Source organism: Triticum dicoccoides, chromosome 4B, assembly GCF_002162155.2.
Source record: "Triticum dicoccoides isolate Atlit2015 ecotype Zavitan chromosome 4B, WEW_v2.0, whole genome shotgun sequence".
NCBI classification, from domain to species: Eukaryota; Viridiplantae; Streptophyta; class Magnoliopsida; order Poales; family Poaceae; genus Triticum; species Triticum dicoccoides.
In genome coordinates this window covers 451354592-451372940 of record NC_041387.1, presented here as the reverse complement: position 1 = coordinate 451372940, position 18349 = coordinate 451354592, and positions in this window count along the sequence as shown.

Below are 18349 nucleotides of genomic sequence, written 5' to 3'. Positions count from 1 at the left end.
ACACTCGAAACGGGGTGGGGGGGGGGGAGAGGTGTGGCATACCGCAAAACGGGACTCCACGGGATACTGTTCATCTCCACCGTCGACCTCCTCCAGCCTCCACGGGCTTCCGTCGACCTCCTCTAGCCTCCACAGGCTCCTGTTCATCCAGCCTCCACCGCGCGCTACTCCATCGGCTACTGTTCAACCATCCCTCCACGGGGACCCCTCCACCATCTACTGTTCATCCAGCCCTCCACACCACGGGGTCATGGTCAACCACCCCTCCATGGCCACCCCACCATCGTCTACTGTTCATCCAGCCCTCCACACCACGGGGTCATGTTCATCCAGAGGCAACGCCACCGCTCACTGTTCATCCAACCCCTGCTGCAACGCTCACTGTTCATCCCACAGGCAGCATCGATCGGCTTCAGTTAGCAGCAGTAGCGAAGGAATCGCTCCATCGGGTTCAGTTAACAGCCATCGATCGATCGCTCGAGTTCAGTAACGCGTAGCCTGCAGTGCAATCGCTCGGGTTCAGTTAGAGCCAACGCCTTGCACACACTCGCATACGTGTACGAGAGAAACGCGCATCACTCGGCCCCGGCCTCCCACCGTAACCGGCAACTCCCCAAAATTTTCCTCCCCCTCGCTTCTACCATGATTTTTTCTGTCATGGATGGCCCAAAGAATGTCATGCAGCTGCGTCTCCGGCCCGCCCAGGACGAAAAGCCCATTTTCTGTCATGATTTTTTGTCATAGAAGTAGGAGCCCACCACATCTATGATGATACCGGGTTTTGTCACAATTATCGTCATATAAGTGTCATATGTATGACAGAAAAAAATTTCATTCGGCCCAAAATGTCACGGATGTGTCTTTTTTTTGTAGTGATAGTCTTCTGATGGTGTGGGCACTTCGTAGATTACAACTTTCAGCAAACAGAGGTCGAGCCAAAATCTTGATGCGTCTCATGCATAGTAGGCAGGAGTGTCCGGCGGGCTGCGAGGCTCGATGGCGGCGATATCCAATGATGGAAGGGTGATCTCTCGCTGGTTGTAGATATCCATGAGACGCCACGAACTACCGGATTGGTGGATGATGACGATCTAGTTGGCCTTCATGCCCGCCCAGTAGTGGCCGCGCATGAAGGACAGGTGGACGGGTAGTGGTAGCATGTCGAGGGGCACCACGGCAACCTCCGTAGGATCGGGCATCAGCAAGCAGGGTGTCTTGAAAAGAGCTGGCCGGTTGCAGATGAGTAGAGGGTACAAAGACACCGAGCATGTGGCCAGACGGACGGTGCTGAGTAGGTCCATACGATTAAAGATTTGCTCCAAGAGAACATCAGGGAGGGAATTCCAATCGCGGCTCTGGGTGTCAGTCGGTTCTGCCATTGGGGTTTTCGGTGCCTGCGAGCCAGTGGGGAAGTGGATTCGCGCGGGCGAGCGAAGAAGCTTCTCCTCGTGTGGCTGAGTAGTGAGCGGGGGGATATGGTACGCGCGAGCTACCTAGGAAGATGGCGCGGGTGGGCGAGCAGTGAGCGGGGGTAAATGGTGTGCGGCCGACGATGTGGAAGAGAGGAGGAAGAAGAAGAGAGGAGGAAGAAGAGTGAGACAGGGAACAAAGTGCATTAAATCTAAATTCTACTAGTACTACTACCAGGATATACCGTCCTTCGGAGTGTAACTAGTTACACCGATGACATGTGGGTCTACCACAAGAGGGCCCATATGTCAGTTAATGGAGGACGGACGTGCGTAGGCGTATTTGCGGAAGCATGCTCTACTGGCAAACATGATGGCAGTACTGGGTAAGGCTGATTTAGTAACACCAACACGGTGGTTTAGCTTATTAATTATGTGTCCCATCTGCTACAACGTGTATTATCACTTCACTGTGAAGACTAGTTGAATAGTTCTCTCTGACCGAGATGGGTAATAATGGATCGCAAAGACTTCCTTTCTACAGTATCCATATGCCTCTATGCTCACTTCACTCATTTTGCTCCGTACCTAGTCACTTGTTGAAATCTATAGAAAGACATATACTCTATATTTGGGAACAGAGGGAGGCTTTTACTCCGTATTTGGGAACAGAGGGAGCATCACCATATAGAGGGAACAGAGGAAGCTTGAAATATGAACATGTCAATGGGAGGGAGTAAGCCCCATGCATGCATGCAACATGCCACACTCACACGTACACATGTACGCACGCAACACTTGCGCACCCATGCAGCACACAGCACACGATGCAACACACACGCTCATGCTCAAGTGCTCAACCTACTCCCTACGTCCATGAAAGACTGTACATTTAGAGATTTACACATTGACCAGGGCATAATTAGTGCCCAAAAGTAGCAGACTTATGTGTGCATGCGACCATTGAGAGAATAAGATTAAATGAAGGCCATTGCATGCTGTAATTAAGGATAGACATGTAGCCTATACCTAGAGCACAAGTTGGTGCATTAGTCAATCAATATCGATTTAGATTAAAGGCTAAATGCATTGGAAGTGTAGATGTAAATCATGCACTACACTCTTTGTTTTATATCCAATGTACACTCTTTGTTAGAAGACCGAGGGAGTACACGTGCATGCACTCACATACATAGCCAGGGTGGTTCACGCACAAGGGTTGGACTTGTGTCGCGCCTGTGTAAGTTTTGTTTAACTGGTTTCTTTGCTCTGCCAACTGACAGGCGGGACCCAGAAACCAGGTGACAATTAACCAGTCAACAAAGTGCCACGTCGACCATGTGGCCGGTCAGTAGGGTGCAATGCGGTGCTCTACGATGAGTAGTGATCGTATAATCGCTGCAAAACTATATATAGTGACCGTAAAGAGCATATTGTTACATATGTTGACCACCAGTGTATTTTTCTTGTTTCAAATTAAGCCATATATTAATTGGAAAGGACGCAGTATGGACTACAAGTACTAGTACTGCTTTGATGTGTCCCGTCAACTCGCCGAACAAGGAGAAGCTTGCTTACTATGCCTCTCCCTCACCGATGCGCGCGGTGGTTCGCAGGACGAGGAGAGGGTTTTGACTATAGTGCCCTCTCCCGCTCCCTCTCCGTCCCCCTCGCCCTCGCTCGCCCTCGCGATGGACGTGCAGCAGTTCAATCGGTGGCAGATTGCCAGAAGCATATTGTACTGTAGTATCATCATTGTTGGACCTTGCGAAGAGGCGAAGAGCCAAGTGCAAGGTTCACACGAGTACAAACTGTTGAACCTCCCGAAGAGGCAAAGAGCCAAGCGCAAGGTTTTATAGGAGCTATCATCCTAGTAGGAGTGTACTACAACTATAGCGAACGATGCTACTTTATGATGCCGCCATGTCGCGTATATCGAAAGTTGTGCCACCTTTTTTTCTCAAAGAGCGTGTTGGAGCCCGTGCAACAACCACACAAGTTGCAAGTACACATAACACATTTACTAGTAATAAATTCTAAAGGACAAATGCCAGTATGCCACACAAGTTCATCTCCAATTCATGAGATAAATTTGTGCACGACTGTTCTACATATATTCACAGTGCTACCATTCACAATTACCGTACTCCACTTACACGTTATAGATGGGCTACATGTCCTCCTCCAGGTTCCAGTCCCAGGTGTTCTTCATGCATGGCACGATCCATAGCGGTGGGCAACGATAATCATTGTCGCGGCTTTCTAGTCCGGTTCCACATGATGGAGACTCATCCAAGCTGAAGCGGCATTAATTAGGGATAGTGTGTCCCAGCATGTCGTTCATCCAGCGGTGCGCACTGAAGACACAACCATGCTTCATGAACGGTAGGCCTTCCGTGTCGTGCACGGAAGGTGGCATACGCTTCACAATGGGGGAGCTATCCCCGATGAAAAGCGAGTACTCTCCAAGAGTGTTCCTCGACACCCACGTAGCATCACGGGGGTCGAACTCAGCGCCGTTCATCTCGTACACGCGGCATCTTAGATCTGGACACATGGTGACGTACATAGTCAAGGTCCATGCATAATAATGTTGTGCTCAAATATGGCGGTCAGTAATACTGTGTAGCAAATAGTACTACTCCGGTATAGAGGAAGTAAAATAACCGGCTTATTATATATAGTCATGATACGTCACCAACGTATCTATAATTTTTTATTGCCCCATGCTACTTTATCTACTATTTTGGACTATATTGGGCTTTATTTTTCACTTTTATATTACTTTTGGGACTAACCTATTAACCGGAGGCCTAGCCCAGAATTGTTGTTTTTTGCCTTTTTCAGTATTTCGAAGAAACAGAATATCAAACGGAGACCAAACGGAATGAAACCTTCGGGATCATGATTTTCCAACCGAACGTGACCCAGGAGACTTGGACCCTACTCCAAGAAGCGCCAGAGGCGGTCACGAGGGTGGAGGGCACCCCCCTGGGCGGGCCCCCTACCTCGTGGGCCCCTCGGAGCTCCACGAACGTACTCCTTCCTCCTATATATACCTACGTATCCCTGAACGATCAGAACAGGAGCCAAAAACCCAATTCCACCGCCACAACTTTTTGTATCCATGAGATCCCATCTTGGGGCCTGTTTCGGAGCTCCGCCGGAGGGGGCATCCACCATGGAGGGCTTCAACATCATCACCATGGCCCCTCCGATGAAATGTGAGTAATTTACTTCAGACCTTCGGGTCCATATCTAGTAGCTAGATGGCTTCTTCTCTCTTTTTGGATCTCAATACAATGTTCTCCCCCTCTCTCATGGAGATCTATTTGATGTAATCTTCTTTTTGCGGTGTGTTTGTTGAGACCAATGAATTGTGGGTTTATGATCCAGTATTATCTATGGAAAATATTTGATTCTTCTCTGAATTCTTTTATGTATGATTGAGTTATCTTTGCAAGTCTCTTCGAATTATCTTTTTGGTTTGACCAACTAGATTGGTAGTTCTTGCAATGGGAGAAGTGCTTAGCTTTGGGTTCAATCTTGTAGTGTCCTTACTCAGTGACAGAAAGAGTTGCAAGGCACGTATTGTATTGTTGCCATCGAGGATATCAAGATGGGGTTTTTTATCATATTGCATGAATTTATCCCTCTACATCATGTCATCTTGCTTACGGCATTACTCTATTTTTACTTAATACTCTAGATGCATGCTGGATAGTGGTCGATGAGTGGAGTAATAGTAGTAGATGCAGAATCGTTTCGATCTACTTGTTTTGGACGTGATGCCTATATACATGATCATCGCCTAGATATACTCATAACTATGCTCAGTTCTGTCAATTGCTCAACAGTAATTTGTTCACCCACCGTAAAATATTTATGCTCTCGAGAGAAGCCACTAGTGAAACCTATGGCCCCCATGTCTATTCTCATCGTATCAATCTATACCACTTTCTTTACTTGCTTTGTTTTTACTTTGCCTTTACTTTTTACTTTGCATCTATCTATCAAAAATACCAAAAATATTATCTCTATCAGATCTCACTCTCGTAAGTGACCGTGAAGGGATTGACAACCCCTAAGCGTTGGTTGTGAGTTGCTATTATTTTGTGTAGGTACGAGGGACTTGTGCGTGGTCTCCTACTGGATTGATACCTTGGTTCTCAAAAACTGAGGGAAATACTTATGCTACTTTACTGCATCATCCTCTCCTCTTCGGGGAAATCCAACGCAGTGTTCAAGAGGTACCAAGAAGAATTTCTGGCACCGTTGCTGGGGAGGCTCACGCAAGCAAGTCAACCATACCAAGTACCCATCACAATACCTATCTCTCGCATTACATTATTTGCCATTTGCCTCTCGTTTTCCTCTCCCCCACTTCACCCTTGCCGTTTTATTCGCCCTCTCTTTCCCAATCTCCTCCTCTTTTTCTGTTTGCCTTTTTTCCCTTTGCCTTTTTGTTTGCTTGTGTGTTGGATTACTTGTTGCCATGGCACAAGATAATACCAAATTGTGTGATTTCTCGAATACCAATAATAATGATTTCCTTAGTACTCCAGTTACTCCTCTTAATAATGATGAGTCTTGTGAAATCAATACAGCTTTGTTGAATCTTGTTATGAAAGATCAATTCGCTGGCCTTCCTAGTGAAGATGCCGCTACTCATCTAAACAATTTTTTGATTTGTGTGATATGCAAAAGAAGAAAGATACGGATAACAATATTGTCAAATTGAAGTTATTTCCGTTTTCACTTAGAGATCCCGCTAAAGTTTGGTTTTCATCCTTGCCTAAAAATAGTATTGATTCGTGGAACAAGTGCAAAGATGCTTTTATCTCTAAGTATTTTCCTCCCGCTAAGATTATCACTCTTAGGAACGATATCACGAATTTTAAACAACCTGATCATGAGCATGTTGCCCAATCTTGGGAAAGAATGAAATTAATGCTTCGCAATTGCCCTACTCATGGTTTGAATTTATGGATGATCATACAAAATTTTTATGCTGGATTGAATTTTGCTTCTAGAAATCTTTTAGATTCGGCCGCGGGAGGCACTTTTATGGAAATTATGTTAGGAGATGCTACCAAATTGCTTGATAATATTATGGCTAATTATTCTCAATGGCACACCGAAAGATCTTCTAGTAAGAAAGTGCATGCTATATAAGAAATCAATGTTTTGAGTGAAAAGATGGATGAGCTTATGAAGATGTTTGCTCCTAAAAATACTCCTCTTGATCCCAATGATATGCCTTTATCTACCTTGCTTGAGAATAATAATGAATCTATGGATGTGAATTTTGTTGGTAGGAATAGTTTTGGAAACAACGCTTATAGAGGGAATTTTAATCCTAGGTGTTATCCTAGTAATCCTTCTAATAATTATGGAAACTCCTACAATAACTCTTATGGAAATTTTAATAAGATGCCCTCTGAATTTGAGAGTAGTGTTAAAGAGTTTATGAACTCACAAAAGAATTTTAATGCTTTGCTTGAAGAGAAATTGCTTAAAGTTGATGATTTGGCTAGGAACGTTGATAGAATTTCTCTTGAAATTGATTCTTTAAAGCTTAGATCTATTCCACCTAAACATGATATCAATGAGTCTCTCAAAGCCATGAGAATTTCCATTGATGAGTGCAAGGAAAGAACCGCTATGATGCGTGCTTCCAAAGATGCCTTTATTAAAGCGTGTTCTTCCAATCCCTATGAAAATCAAGATGAAGATCTGAAAGTTATTGATGTGTCTCCTATTAAATATTTGTTTTGCAATATCAATCTTGATGAATCTGAAGGTTATCTTCCTTTACCTAGAAGGCGTTCTAAGAATTCGAAGTTTCTAGATCTTGATGATGAAATTGATGAAAGTGGGATTGAAATAAATAAAAACTATGATGTTGCTAAACCCACTATTTTAGATCTCAAGGAATTGAATTATGAAAATTGCTCTTTGATTGGTTGTATTTCCTTGTTGCAATCCGTGCTAGAATCTCCTCATGCTTATAGTCAAAATAAAGCCTTTACCGAACACATTGTTGATGCCTTGATGCAATCTTATGAAGAAAAACATGAGTTGAAAGTTTCTATCCCTAGAAAACTCTATGATGAGTGGGAACATACTATTAAAAGTAAAAGTAAAGATTATGAGTTTCATGATTTATGTGATTTGGGTGCTAGTGTCTCTACTATTCCCAAAACTTTATGTGATTTGCTAGATTTCCGGGATTTTGATGATTGCTCTCTAAACTTGCATCTTGCAGATTCCACTATTAAAAAACCTATGGGAAGAATTAATGATGTTCTTATTTTTGCAAATAGGAATTATGTGCCCGTAGATTTTATCGTTCTTGATATAGATTGCAATCCTTCGTGTCCTATTATTCTTTGTAGACCTTTCCTTAGAATGATTGGTGCAATTATTGATATGAAGGAAGGGAATATTAGATTCCAATTTCCCTTAAAGAAGGGTATGGAACACTTCCCTAGAAAGAAAATAAAATTACCTTATGAATCTATCATGAGATCCACTTATGGATTGCCTACCCAAGATGGCAATACCTAGATCTATCCTCGTTTTTATGCCTAGCTAGGGGCGTTAAACGATAGCGCTTGTTGGGAGGCAACCCTGTTTTTTTTTTCTTCTGTTTAGGAATAAATAATCCATCTACCTTCTCTTTGGATGTGGTTTTATGTTTTAATTAGTGTTTGTGCCAAGTAGGACCTATAGGATAACCTACGATGATAGTTGATTTGATTCTGCTGAAAAACAGAAACTTTGCGCGCATGAATATAATTATGATAAATTACAGGAACGTGCTTTTGCATTGATTATTTTTGCTTCTGATCAATAAACAAATTTTCCAGGACTTCCTATTTTGGTAGAATTTTTAGAGTTCCAGAAGTTTGCGTTAGTTACAGATTGCTACAGACTGTTCTGTTTTTGACAGATTCTGTTTTTCATGTGTTGTTTGCTTATTTTGATGAATCTATGGCTAGTAAATTAGTTTATAAACCATAGAGAAGTTGGAATACAGTAGGTTTAACACCAATTTAAATAAAGAATGAGTTCATTACAGTACCTTGAAGTAGTCTTTTGTTTTCTTTCTCTAATGGAGCTCACGAGATTTCTGTTGAGTTTTGTGTTGTGAAGTTTTCAAGTTTTGGGTGAATTCTTTTGATGGATTATGGAACAAGGAGTGGCAAGAGCCTAAGCTTGGGGATGCCCATGGCACCCCCAAGATAATCCAAGGACACCAAAAAGTCAAAGCTTGGGGATGCCCCGGAAGGCACCCCCTCTTTCGTCCACTTCCATCGGTAATTTACTTGGAGCTATATTTTTATTCACCAACATGATATGTGTTTTGCTTGGAGTGTCTTGTATTATTTGTGTCTTTGCTTGTTAGTTTACCACAATCATCCTTGCTGTACACATATTTTGAGAGATCCATACATGATTTGGAATTTGTTAGAATACTCTATGTGCTTCGCTTATATCTTTTGAGCTTGTTAGTTTTGCTCATAGTGCTTCACTTATATCTTTTGAGCGTGATAATTTTTGCTCTAGTACTTCACTTTGATCTTTTAGAGCACGGTGGTGGATTTGTTTTAAAGAAACTATTTGATCTCTCATGATTCACTTAGATTATTTTGAGAGTCTTTAATAGCATGGTAATTTGCTTAATGTTAATATACTTGGTGTTCAAGATATGTGAAACTTTCTTCTGAGTGAACTGAATACTAAGATAAGTTTGATGCTTGATAATTGTTTTGAGATATGGAGGTGATAATATCATAGTTCTTCTAGTTGGGTTATTATGAATTTGAGAAATACTTGTGTTGAAGTTTGCAAATCCGGTAGCATGCACATATGGTTAAAGTTATGTAACAAATTTGAAACATGAAGTGTACCTGGCTTGTGCATCCTTATGAGTGGCGGTCGGGGACGAGCGATGGTCTTTTCCTACCAATCTATCCCCCTAGGAGCATGCGCATAGTACTTGAATTTTTGATGACTTCTAAATTTTTGCAATAAGTATATGAGTTCTTTTGACTAATGTTGAGTCCATGGATTATACGCACTCTCACCTTTCCGCCATTGCTAGCCTCTTCGGTACTGTGCATTGCCCTTTCTCACCTTGAGATATTGTGCAAACTTCGCCGGTGCATCCAAACCCCGTGATACGATACGCTCTATCACACATAAACCTCCTTATATCTTCCTCAAAACAGCCACCATACCTACCTATTATGTCATTTCCATAGCCATTCCGAGATATATTGCCATGCAACTTCCACCATCATCATCATGACATGCATTACTTTTGTCATATTGCCATTGCATGATCTTGTAGTTGACATCGTATTTGTGGCAAAGCCACCATGCATTATTTTTATACATGTCACTCTTGATTCATTGCACCATCCCGGTACATCGCCGGAGGCATTCATATAGAGTCATATCTTGTTCTCAGTTTCGAGTTGTAATCCTTGTGTTGTAATTTATAGAAGTGTGATGATCATCATTATTAGAGCATTGACCAAATAAAAAAAAGAGAAAGGACAAAAAGAAAAAAAAGAAAGGCCCAAAAAAAACAAAATAAATATAAAAAGGGCAATGCTACTATCTCTTTTTCCACACTTGTGCTTCAAAGTAGCACCTTGTTCTTCATGTAGAGAGTCTCATATATTGTGCTTCAAAGTAGCACCTTGTTTTTCATGTAGTGAGTCTCATGTGTTATCACTTTCATATACTAGTGGGAATTTTTCATATAGAACTTGGCTTGTATATTCCTACGATGGGCTTCCTCAAAATGCCCTAGGTCTTCGTGAGCAAGCAAGTTGGATGCACACCCACAAGTTTTCTTTTGTTGAGCATTCATAGCTCTAGTGCATCCGTTGCATGGCAATCCCTACTCCTCATGTTGACATCAATTGATGGGCATCTCCATAGCCTGTTCATTAGCCTTGTCAAACATGAGACTTTCTCTTTTGTCTTCTCCACACAATCCCCATCATCATATTCTATTCCACCCATAGTGCTATATCCATGTCTCACGCTCATGTATTGCGTGAAGGTTGAAAAAGTTTGAGATTATTTAAGTATGAAACAATTGCTTGGCTTGTCATCGGGGGTATGGAAGTTGGGAACATCTTTGTGTGACGAAAATGAAGCATAGCCTAACTATATGATTTTGTAGGGATGAACTTTCTTTTGCCATGTTATTTTGAGAAGACATGATTGCTTTGATTAGTATGCTTGAAGTATTATTATTTTTGTGTCAATATGAACTTTTGTCTTGAATCTTTCGGATCTGAATATTCATATAACAATTAAGAAGATTTACATTGAAATTATGCCAAAGTATCACTCCGCATCAAAAAATCTTTTTTATCATTTACCTACTCGAGGACGAGCAGGAATTAAGCTTGGGGATGCTTGATACGTCTCCAACGTATCTATAATTTTTTGTTGCTCCATGCTACTTGATCTACTGTTTTGGACTATATTAGGCTTTATCTTTCACTTTTATATTACTTTTGGGACTAACCTATTAACCGGAGGCCTAGCCCAGAATTGCTGTTGTTTGCCTTTTTCAATATTTCGAAGAAACATAATATCAAACGGAGTCCAAACGGAATGAAACCTTCGGGATCGTGATTTTCCAACCGAACGTGACCCAGGAGACTTAGAGCCTACTCCAAGAAGCGGCAGAGGCGGTCACGAGGCTGGAGGGCGCCCCCCCTGGGAGCGCCCCCTACCTCGTGGGCCCCTCGGAACTCCACGGACGTACTCCTTCCTCCTATATATACCTACATATCCCCGAACAATCAGAATAGGAGCCAAAAACCTAATTCCACTGCTGCAACTTTCTGTATCCACGAGATCCCATCTTAGGGCCTGTTTCGGAGCTCCGCTGGAGGGGGCATCCACCACGGAGGGCTTCTACATCATCACCATAGCCCCTCCGATGAAGTGTGAGTAGTTTACTTCAGACCTTCGGGTCCATAGCTAGTAGCTAGATGGCTTCTTCTCTCTTTTTGGATCTCAATACAATGTTCTCCTCCTCTGAGGGAGTCCTGGACTAGGGGGTGTCCGGATAGCCGAATTATCATCATCGGCCGGACTCCAAGACTATGAAGATACAAAATTGAATACTTCGTCCCGTGTCCGGATGGGACTTTCCTTGGCGTGGAAGGCAAGCTTGGCAATACGGATATGTAGATCTCCTACCATTGTAACTGACTCTGTGTAACCCTAGCCCTCTCCGGTGTCTATATAAACTGGATGGCTTTAGTCCGTAGAACAGAACAACAATCATACCATAGGCTAGCTTCTAGGGTTTAGCCTCCTTGATCTTGTGGTAGATCTACTCTTGTAATACCCACATCATCAATATCAATCAAGCAGGACGTAGGGTTTTACCTCCATCAAGAGGGCCCGAACCTGGGTAAAACATCGTGTGCCTTGTCTCCTGTTACCATCCGCCTAGATGCACAGTTCGGGACCCCCTACCCGAGATCCGCCGGTTTTGACACCGACATTGGTGCTTTCATTGAGAGTTCCTCTGTGTCGTCACCGATAGGCTCGATGGCTCCTTCGATCATCAACAACGACGCGGTCCAGAGTGAGACTTTTCTCCCCGGACAGATCTTCGTATTCGGCGGCTTTGCACGGCGGGCCAATTCGTTTGGCCATCTGGAGCAGATCGAAAGCTACGCCCCTGGCCGTCAGGTCAGATTTGGAAGTCTGAACTTCACGGCTGACATCCGCGGAGACTTGATCTTCAATGGATTCGAGCCACAGCCGAGCACGCCGCACTGTCACGATGGGCATGATTTAGCTCTGTTGCCGGATAGTGCCCTGGAGGCCGCACACGAGTCCGCTCCGACCCTCGATTCGGAGCCGGCTGTGCAGATCGAGGACGGGTGGTTAGACACCGCCTCGGGGGCTGCAACCTCTACGGCGATAGAGCCGAATACTGACCTTCTCCCTTGTGAAGCTCGTGACTCCGAGGTGCCGGACTCCTTGCCGGACTCCGAACCTCCTACGCCCCCTCCAATCGAATCCGATTGGGCGCTGATCATGGAGTTCACCGCTGCGGACATCTTTCAACACTCACCTTTTGGTGACATCCTGAGTTCGCTAAAGTATCTCTCGTTATCAGGAGAGCCCTGGCCGGACTGCGGTCAGGACGGTTGGGATGCGGACGACGAAGAAATTCAAGACCCACCCACCACCCACTTAGTAGCCACTGTCGACGATCTTACCGACATGCTAGACTTCGACTCCGAAGACATCGACGGTATGGACGACGATGCCGGAGACGACCAAGAACAAGTGCCTACTGGGCACTGGAAAGCCACCTCGTCATATGACATATACATGGTGGATATCCTAAAGGATGGGAATGGCGAGGGAACAGCGGAGGAAGACCCCTCCAAGAAACAGCCCAAGCGCCAGCACCAGCGGCACCGCTCTAAATCCCGCCACAGCAAGAATGGAGATTCCGGCACCGGAGATAATAATACCCCAGACAGTGCCGAAGACAACCCCCTCCAGCAAGATTCAGCACAGGAGGACGGAGAAGCCAACCCTCAGGAGAGAGCGGCAGGCGAAGAGGTAGAGGATGATAATTACATGCCTCCCTCTGGAGACGAGACAAGCCTCGACGACGACGAATTTGTCGTGCCTGAGGATCCCGTCGAACAACAGCGTTTTAAACGTAGGCTTATGGCCACGGCAAACAGCCTCAAGAAAAAGCGGCAACAGCTTAGAGCTGATCAAGATCTGCTAGCCGACAGATGGACTGAAGTCCTTGCGGCCGAAGAGCATGAGCTCGAATGCCCCTCCAAAAGCTACCCCAAACGCAAGTTGCTCCCCCGATTAGAGGAGGAGGCATATAAACCTACATCACCAGAGCACAATGCGGCTGACCGGCCACCTCGTGGCCGCGACAGAGAGGCATCCAGGCCCTCCACTAGAACCGTACCCCGGCATCGCTCGAAAAGCACAAGGCCACAGGGGAACGCTCCGGACTTGCGAGATATATTGGAGGATAAGGCAAGACAATCAAGATCGATCTACGGATCGCGTGGGCGCCCCATGATACGTGACGACAATCGTCGCTCCGGACACAGTAAGTCCGGCCGGGCCGAACACAGTAGACAAAGCTCGTTGGAGCTCCGTCGCGATATAGCCCAATACAGAGGCGCCGCACACCCACTATGCTTCATAGATGAAGTAATGGATCATCAAATCCCCGAAGGGTTTAAACCCGTGAATATTGAATCCTATGATGGCACAACAGACCCTGCGGTTTGGATCGAAGACTATCTCCTTCATATCCACATGGCCGGCGGTGACTATCTTCACGCCATCAAATACCTCCCACTCAAGCTTAAAGGACCAGCTCGGCATTGGCTTAACAACTTTCCAGAAGAATCAATTGGGTGTTGGGAGGACCTAGAAGCCGCATTCCTTGATAACTTCCAGGGCACGTATGTGTGACCACCAGATGCTGATGACCTAAGCCACATAATTCAGCAGCCAGACGAATCGGCCAGAAAATTCTGGACACAGTTCTTAACTAAGAAAAATCAAATCATCGACTGTCCGGATGCGGGGGCCCTCGCAGCCTTCAAACATAACATCCGCGACGAGTGGCTTGCCCGGCACCTGGGACAGGAAAAGCCGAAATCCATGGCAGCCCTCACATCACTCATGACCCGCTTCTGCATGGGAGAGGACAGCTGGCTAGCCCGCAGCAACAACCTCAGCAAAAATTCTGGCAGTCCGGATACCAAGGACCGCAACGGCAGGTCGCGTCGCAACAAGAACAAACGCCGCATTAACGGCGACAGTAATGAGGATACGGCAGTCAATGCCGGATTCAGAGGCTCCAAACCCGGTCAGCGGAAGAAGCCATTCAAAAGAACTACTTTGGGTCCATTCAATTTGGACCGAATACTCGATCGCTCGTGCCAGATACACGACACCCCCGAAAAGCCAGCCAACCACACCAATAGGGACTGTTGGGTATTCAAGCAGGCAGGCAAGCTAATTGCCGAAAACAATGGCAAGGGGTTGCATAGCGATGACGAAGAAGAGACCCGACCGCCAAACAATAGAGGACAGAAGGGTTTCCCCCCACAGGTGCGGATGGTGAACATGATATACGCAACCCACATACCCAAGAGGGAGCGGAAGCGTGCACTCAGGGACGTATACGCGATGGAGCCAGTCGCCCCGAAGTTCAACCCATGGTCCTCCTGCCCGATCACTTTTTATCGAAGGGACCACCCCACCAGCATCCGCCACGGCGGATTCGCCGCATTGGTTTTAGACCCAATCGTCGATGGATTTCACCTCACCAGAGTCCTGATGGACGGCGGCAGCAGCCTGAACCTGCTTTATCAGGACACAGTGCGCAAGATGGGCATAGACCCCTCAAGGATTAAACCCACAAAGACGACCTTCAAAGGCATCATACCAGGTGTAGAGGCCAATTGTACAGGCTCAGTTACACTGGAAGTGGTCTTCGGATCACCGGATAACTTCTGAAGCGAGGAGTTAATCTTCGACATAGTTCCGTTCTGCAGCGGCTATCATGCTCTGCTCGGACGGACCGTGCTTGCAAAGTTCAACGCGGTGCCGCACTACGCATACCTCAAGCTCAAGATGCCAGGCCCTCGAGGAGTCATCACGGTCAACGGAAACACTGAACGCTCCCTCCGAACAGAGGAACATACAACGGCTCTCGCGGCAGAAGTACAATGCAGCCTCTTAAGGCAATTCTCGAGTCCGGCCGTTAAGCGACCGGACACGGCTAAACGCACCCGGAGTAACCTACAACAAGACCACCTGGCACGTTCCGAGCACGCGTAGCAATGCGGCCCCAACCCCAGCCCTCGCAAGAGTGCAAGACTGGTCCTTCGCGTACATCATTACACTCTGGAGATACCATGGGCATAGGGGGAGGGGCACGACCACGATAGGCCCAGAATGCGGCTTAACCACACCAGGGGCTCCTAAGTGTGTCATTCCTTTTTTTTCCTTTTTCTTTCTTACCCACAACACTCCGTTCACCAGAGGCCCTGTCCGGCAGTAGACCCGCCGAACTCACGATGCAACAGCCGGGGAAGGAGAAAGGCTACGACGAATATCCAGGTGGTCTCCATTACGAGCATTAAATCTGTTTTATACACCATTCCGCAGCCTACCCTTGGAGGGGGACATGTTTAATAGTCCCATCCCTTGCTTATCGCACTATTTGTATCGTTCTGCATTCATGGCAGTATTTCTTGAATAAACAATGCAACACCTTTTTGCTTATAATTGCATTCCTTTCTTATACATATGTTCATTTATGAACTGTCGCATCCGTACACTTTGGTACGGCTAAATACACCAGGGGTTTAAGTTCCCCACATTATGGTGTGATAAGTCCGAACACTTTCACAAGTGCGGCACCCCGAACTTATAGCATTATATGCATCGGCTCCGAATCATGTCTTGGGTCAATAGTTGGGTTTGCCCGGCTCCCATGTTTTGGTACCTTACATTCCGTTGTATCGGCTAAGGTAGCACTGGGAGAACCACTGCGATTGCGCCCCAGTTGAGTTGGGCGACCTCCTCAGTGGAGAAAGCTAAAACTGACCGTCATGATGAGGCAAGAGCAGGTCGCTGTTCGATAGGTTTTTTCGAGTCCCTAAAGACTTATGCCGCTTAGAGCGAGGAACCGGCTTTGTCTGGCCCAGGCGTGGATAGCGCACCGAATTCGGCCTTCCGAACACTAGGGGCTTCGCCGAAATTTAAAATTATAGAATTCTATGGCTAAGTGAGAGTGTTCAAGCATTATAAGTCCGGTTGCCTCGTTCGTTGTGTTGAGCGCCTCCCTAGACGGACCCAAATATGGGAACAAGAGTGCTCAAATTTATCCCGAACATCCCAACACTCGTGGCATGGGGGCTGAAGCCAATGACTTGCCATCTCTCAGATTTGATAAACAGCCGCACAGAAGGTAATATTTTAAATCAACAAGCGTTGCTTCGCGCATATGAACAAAGTTTTCAGCGCATAGGATAATAAAATGCGAGTCTACTCAAATATTACATTATTGGAGCACTCACCCACAATAATGCGGGCACCCTTCAGGACACCCTTATAATACATCTCGGGCGTGCGATACTCCTTGCCCGGTGGTGGCGGGTCCGTCACAAGCTTCTCAGCATCCATCTTGCCCCAGTGCACCTTAGCACGGGCAAGGGCCCGACAGGCACCTTCAATACAGGCGGATCGCTTGATGACCTCAATCCATGGGAAAGCATCCACCAGCCGCCGCACCAGGCCAAAGTAGCTCCCAGGCATGGCCTCATTGGGCCACAACCGAACTATGAGGCCCTTCATGGCCTGTTCGGCCACCTTGTGGAGCTCGACCAGCTGCTTCGGCTGGTCGCTAAGGGGCACCGGATGTCCGGCCTCAGCATACTGAGACCAGAAGACCTTCTCCGTCGAGCTCCCCTCCTCGTCCCTGTAGAAAGCGGCAGCATCAGACATGCTGCGGGGCAGATCTGCGAACGCTCCTGGAGAGCTCCGAATTCGGGTAAGTAACAGGTAATTCACATTCACATGCTTGCTTTGCATGAAAAATGCCTTACCCGCCGCTATTTTCTTCAATGCCTCGATTTCCTGAAGGGCCTTGTGGGCTTCGGCCTTGGCGGCATTGGCACTCTCAAGAGCCGATGCAAGCTCAGACTCTCGAGTCTTCGAGTCGCACTCCAAACTCTCTTGCTTTTCCACGAGAGCCTGGAGCTCTTGCTGTACCTCCGCCTCCCGCGCCTCCTGCTTCTCTCGCCCAGCACGCTCCACGGCCACATTACGTTCGGCCGCGGACACCGCCTCCTTCAGGGTCGCCACCTTGTTCGTGGCCCCTGAAGTACCCATGTTATCCTTGTCATTTCTCTTGCAACCAAATCCTTTTCTGTAAGGTACAACTTTAATAAGGTGTTACTCACCTTCCCTGTCCTCGAGCTGCTTCTTGGCACGACCGAGCTCGTTCTCGGACCGCTCGAGGCTTTGCTTCAGAGCATCGACCTCCGCAGTCAGTGTGGCAGAGGTCAGCAGCGCAGCCTGCAATCCCATATTGACATATTTTTTTATACTCCTGCGTATATCTTTTTAGATCCTCAGTCCGGCTTTTCTTTCCGAACACCGAACCGTGCATCAGGGGCTACTGTCTATGCGGTACTATTTTACATATATTAATATTCTTACCTCAAAGCCCGTTAGAAGGCTGCTGCAGGCTTCGGTCAGCCCACTTTTGGCGAGCTGGACCTTCTGAATCACCGCACTCATGACAGTGCAGTGTTCCTCCTTGATGGAAGCGCCGTTGAGCGCCTCTAGAAAGTTATCCGGCGCCTCCAGTTGAACGGAGGCCGCTGGCATCACGGTCTTGCCCTTCTTGCGAAGGGGCCGCCTGCCGGACTCCGGAACCACTGCAGGTTCTAGTGCGGAGTCCGGTACGAAGTCCGGGAGGTTGCCTTGTGGCACCTACGGGTCCTCCTCCTCCGGGTGGGTCCCTCTCTGGGATTCCACCTCGGCGTCGTCGGTGTCACAGGGGGTGGAGGCCGTTGGAAGTGAAGTACTATTCACATCCGACGAACCCAAGGACCCGCTCGATAAAGCGGGAAGATCGTCCTTGGGCGGACTGCAGGGTTGTATGCGGCATTAGGAAGACACCATGTGGCGAAAAGAAAAATCATGAAGTTGTTCGGAAGTCCGGATACTTACGATCTCGCCAAGGGCTTGGCCCTTGAAGGCCAATCCTCGTCGTCGTCACCGGCGTTGGCAGAATAGTCCGGGGGAAGAGTCCTTCCCTTCTTGGACCCTTCGCCCCCCCCCCGTTGGGGAGGCCTTCCTTTTCTTCCCTCCCC